At 41.8% G+C, this 5,826-nt stretch overlaps 1 pseudogene; it reads right to left on the bottom strand.

Moving 5' to 3' along the window:
* Positions 1–357: 357 nt before the first annotated feature.
* On the bottom strand, positions 358–465 carry LOC147683858 (U2 spliceosomal RNA; annotated as a pseudogene).
* Between the last annotated feature and the right edge of the window lie 5,361 nt (positions 466–5,826).

Raw genomic sequence — 5,826 nt, 5'->3', positions numbered from 1 at the left:
GATGTAATATGGAGTGTTGGTGTCTGGAAACTACAGTTTGAAATGGGCTGACCAGCATGCTAGCTGCTCCTGGTGGGGCTGTACTGTTGATCTACAATAAATACTCCTAAAACATCTCAACCAGCCTGGAGTGATTACTACATAATCCCTGTCAGGGTGTACCCTTAAAGACATTACATTAACCTGAGCGTATGCCCTGGTACATATGGCACAGAGCAGACAGTAGGCAGGCTTATCCTAGGGGAATGTGTAAAGTATTTATGCAATACCGAAAAAGTAATAAAGTCAAAACAAACACAATACAAATACCAAACCAAATTAGAAAAATGGAGTAAACTTTACTAAATAAAATGACACCAAAAATACAAAAATAGAATAATATAAACCAGGTAGAGGAGGTATCAGATATTAAACTGATAAGAACAGATACTACACTTGATCTTAGCCAACAGCCCGAGAAGCGATTCCAATAGTATGAATTTTTAATGTTTGAAATAATAAATTGTGCCTAAATGGTTTAAGCTCCAAACACGGTCAACGGGCCATGTTAGACCAAGACTAGATGTGTTAGAAACTGACTACAATGGTCTAGGTATGGAGTGGCATTAACTCTATTGGGATTTGTGGTCCTATCATAACAAATTTCTAGGACTTTCTGGTGAACAGTGGCATAGCTAAGAGTGGGGGATGCTGGCGATTTGGGACGACCACAGGTAAGGGGGGTGGCACCGGCCGCCGAACCCAAATCTCGTGCGGCCTGGAGTGAACCGCCCCTCCTTGCTACGCCACTGCATGTAAATTTGTGCTTTCCTATTCTTACTCAACATCCCCAACTCACGTATCTCAGGAGTGTGCTGTAGTTGACACATAAGTAACTCGCTAAAATATGCTTAAGCCCTGTACCAAAATCCAATGCCTTCAGGGAAATTCTAGTGAAGTCACTGATATGTTTCCAGATCACTCTCAAAATTTTTGCAGTTCTTGGGGGACTTGTCCAACCAGTGAATTTTTACAGGAGTGAATACATTAGACCCAGACCAAACATTATTTGTTATGTATTAAGACTATTTTAATTAAGTTTGGAGAAGTGGGATAATTGTTTGGCTGTAACATTCCTAGTTAGTTCCTCCTCAAATATTTGTTTAGATTGGTCCCATATGTTCATCATCCGTTTTATAAGAACCCATACAAGAAAGTGGCATGTTTCCTCCTATCGCTCCACTTTAAAATCACCTTCATTTTTAATTCTGCACATCTTTGACCAGAGCAACCTTCTCTAATGGGCCATGCCAATAAGGAATTGCTCTAATGGTCTTCATGGATTGAAATGGTACACCTAAGCGTGATGTCTGCATTTCACATATGTGAAATTGTGCAATTTTCCCTCTGAAATGGTGCTAAATTATAGGAAAGTTAAGCAAAATCAAGTGTGCCCCCTGAATGTCGAATCAACAATGTCAATGGGACACAAAATTGTTGACAAGACTATCAAAATAAAATATCGACAGGTAGGTTAGTTTAGATTTTCTATACCTAACTCCACATATATGTACCTACACTGTACATATCTCTTCAAGGCTCTTTTTTTCATAGAAAGAGGAAATTGCCTCTTAGGATTGTTTTTGTGCAGGAAGGTATGCCTTCCTTCACAAAAACAATGCTGATCACAACGCAGGCATCTTTGCGCCATGGGGCAAGGGTGCCTTCATTGGTGCTGGGAGCCCCAAATGCATCCATGCAGGTGGGGAGCTGAAGAGTGCCATACCTTGCTAGGTGCTGTTAAGTACGCTCCTGTTCATGCAACACAGCACTGAAACTTTGCTTGCTACCCAGGGTAAATATGCCGGTGGTTCCAGTTCATGTTATTGCCTTTCTGACATCAGAGCTTAATTTGAGCCAGTGGTTGCATGTGGGGCCCACTAGCACCAATTTGTCTGGTCTGGCCCTTACCTTTCCTCTTGTGCCTTTAAGAGAGAAAAAAAAACACTTGAGAACAGGGTGGATGGTGGCGCCAAGTGCGACAATCTTTTTTGCCACCCCCCTCCCTGCTGACCTTCTCCTCAGACGCCCTCACTACCACCTGGCAAAATTGCCCATCATCTCTCCATAGCCCCTCTCTCACATACATTTAAGTTGCTTTAAAGCGCTGGTAAAGGCTGGCTTTACTAACTCACTCAGCTATACACATAAAATCCAGATCTGTTCTTTGCAGCAGGCATATTAACCCTCTGCGCTACTTTATGGCGAGTCAAAACTGCCACTAGACAAAACTCTGATCCCTCTCTCTGTTAGGAACATTAATGACAAGAGTTATCCTGACTTTTTTATTGATGCCTGAAAGTTGGACACACAAGGAACATCAATGAAGGTTTTGTACTGCTTGGAAGAATTATAGATAAGATGAAAGGTGGTAGTCTACGTTGCAAAGAGTGGGCAGTGGCATGTTAGCACTTCCATGGAGTTGAGTATTACTTGCTAGTCTAGGGTGAAGGACCAGGAGGACTAATGGATGAAAGTGTGGTCTCCTCCCTCGTTATGTGCACAGTCCACACAATAAATGCTGCAGCCTGTGAGAGCAGGACATCTAGGGAGTGTGAGGATGGGTGAGTGAACCGTGTTCCTGCCATGAAACAGTTGTCACGCTTATGATAGGTGATGAGGTCTGTGATGTTTGATTAGTGGAGTACAGCAGAGTGGTGTTCTCAAGGATGTGTTTTGTGTGACTGCTTGGTGAGGGTTTGGGTTATCTAGGTATGCGTGTGCTTGTGGAGAGTGACAGTATTGGGTGCTGATTTCCCTGTGGTGTAGTTCCTACAAATCTATAAAAGATCTGCGCATTTAGACAACATAAACTAAGGGATTGGTGTCCATACTGATTCTAAACACCCCCAAAGGATATGTTAGTCTGTAGACCAGCTAGCCCACAGTGCCCCCACCAGCCCCACAACCTCACCAAGGAGGGAATAGTAAAAGGTTCTGCAACTACCTAGGCCTATACTGGGGTACATTGGGGTTCCTAACACCCACTCCTTATTCGACCGGATGACAAAATTTAACAAATGTTAAAATATGCCTGTTTTTAAAACCAAAAAGTTCATTGATAAAATATGAGTATAAAAAATCAAAAAACATGGTATGTGTTAAAAACTATGCAAAAGTTAAAAAAGCGCTATAAGTCGTCTATAATAGTCAATATACTGCTATTCCAACCAAGCACGCCGAAAGCCATAGTGCTCAGTGAGAGCAAAAGAGAAAAATAAAACAAAAAAGAAAGTTTTTGAATTTCAATTTAGGTTGTTTTCGAGTAAGTCTGAATCGTTCCCAGCTCATGGAGAGCCAAATGTTTGTGTGTCCTGCATGGGAGAAGCAACATCACTGTTGCTTGCTTTCGCAGACAATGGTCCCTGTAACACCTCTTGGATCAGGTCAATGGAGTAAAGGTGATCTTCTCCTGTTCCCACAGCCATTGCTGAGGAAGCACTTGATGCCTGTAAGCCTGGTAGAGAGCAAGTGTCCATTCCGACAGGAGCTGAAGCATTCCATGGTGGTTCTAAGACTGCCGACATCAGAATTAGAATATGCTGAGGACACAGCACTACATGGGCCTTTAATGGGTCTCGTAGTACATTCATGTCCGGAGGTGCAACCGATGGGAGTGTTAGACAGATGTACAACAAGCATTAGTGTCCGCAGAATAGGCAGCAGAGTACAGACAAGACGCAGTTGACTAGGACTGATCTGAACGACAGAAACCAAAGCTTGCTTAGCTCCCGAAGCCGAGATGTGCCCAGATGGAGTACCATGCATTCACAGCAATGTTGCTCCAAGATCGCTTTCTCTATTCCTTGGAATTTGAGACATCGATTGTGTAGCAGGAAAATTAACACCAGAATACCCACTACAAGTAGTAGTGGGTATCCTGGGAAGCCCTCCAAAAACCGCTTACCACTACGGAGCGTATCAAAGATGGCATAACTCAGAAAATTGTCTACAAGGTATTTAATAGCCCAGAACCTATGTTTTTAAATTGGTGTACTATCCCACTCATATCAGACATGTTAAATAAATTATATCTATTGCAGAAGACACAATGTTGCCCAGTGAATAAATCTTGGATGTTAGTGTGGTCATGCAAAAATGCTTGTGTTTTTAATGTACAATCAAATTTGTAGTCTACATCTGTTGCAGTGAGTTAATTAGCCCATTGTATCCATCGTGGATGCAGTACTTTAGCATTAGGGTCGCTTACTCTAGTAACAGCCTCTAGGGTTGGTACTGGAGTTACAACAATTATTTGTTTCCCCAGAGCCAATGCCCTTTCTCTCACTACAGCAGTCTGTACTGCTGTCAGAATTTTTTCAGTGGATTGAAAACGCATTTCAGCGCTCGTGTACAAATGTGATTTATATGTAATGGGTACAGTTTCCCCTTCATTGAAGGTTAGGTAATTGTATCCTGATGGACCAGCGACCACCAAATTTGAACTATTTACACGTGTTTGTAAATGTTTGGAAGCTATCATGTCAGCTTGTAGGAAACAGAATATATGTGTGTTCCTGTGTCAAATGTCGAACTGAAAAATTAGGTCTAATTAAGTCATAAAAAGGTTTTACTTTTTCTGCGTAATCCAAAATGCATGCTCTGCCATCATTTAGGATTCCTAGAATGGATTGTAGGTTTTTCAGAGTTTTGGGAGGTTGAAGCAGCCCACATTTTTCTAAAAAAATAGCTGCTAGGCTTTTCCCTTCACTTGAGGGCTCATAGACTGCTGGGGGCAGTCTACAGAATTGACGCTGAGAGCCTAGTGCCGAAATGCTGTCAAATATCTACTCTCAGGTGCTTTATTTTGGCAAAAGAATCCATTTGAGGTATCTAGTGTTGTTTTGTATTTTTCCCCACAATTTTATTCATTAATGTGGCTCTGTGTGCATTCTGTATTGCAAATGTTTTTGAGCATGTGTTCAAATGCCTATAGTCTAAAACTAGATGGTATGAATTGTTGGGTTTCATTACTGGAAGCAAATGATTATTAATGGAAGAGGTGCATTTGTCTATTACAACTTGGTATTCAAGTTGATCTAAGATCTCCCTGACTTGCTTTTAGGTGTCATGTTTTAATAGGTACTGTCTCTGTGGAGTTGGAGGAGTTGGTGATTCAGCATCCCACACTACATGACTGCGGTATAATGCAGGACCTAGTGCTACCACCCACCCCTGTGTGTATGAATGTTTTAAGGATTCTGGAACAAGGTCAGAGAAGGCTGGTAAAACTACTGTCTCTTCCTTTGGGCAGTCCATTACAAACTCAGGAGTCCAATCTTTTTCAGCCAAAAGGATATTGTATCCAAAAGTCAAGTTCTCCCAAAGGAGACCTTTCACCTTCCTGGGTGTGTCCCCCTTAATATGGAGTGCTATTTCATATAACTGGTGTGGGACACTTACACTTGTATCAGGTGTTTCTATCGTGATATGCTCATTCAACGCCACTGTCTCCAGAAATTCCATCAGGTTCTGGCGAGCTATTGTTACTTTTGCTGTGCTGTCTAGCATCGCCAGAGCCCATTCCCCGTTCAGAAGTTGAGTCTTCAGCAGCCTGGGCATTTCTTATTTTAAGGCCAGCTACTTTCTTCTTTTTAAATTGAGGTTTGAATTTTTGTTTATCTTCTTTTGTGATATTATAGTCTGAAGTGCGACATGTATCTCTTGACTTTGCTCGCTCTTCTGAACTGAGTTCTGACCGTCCTTCCCTGATACCTTTCAGGTTTTTTAATATTGTCATGATTTCTAATGTTATGCCTCCTGTCAGAGGGCTCCTGATGAGGAGAC

The sequence above is a fragment of the Lissotriton vulgaris genome, chromosome 11 (genome assembly GCF_964263255.1).
Source record: "Lissotriton vulgaris chromosome 11, aLisVul1.2, whole genome shotgun sequence".
Lineage (NCBI taxonomy): Eukaryota > Metazoa > Chordata > Amphibia > Caudata > Salamandridae > Lissotriton > Lissotriton vulgaris.
The sequence above is the reverse complement of the archived record's forward strand: the minus strand, read 5'-3'. Positions and strand labels throughout refer to the sequence as shown.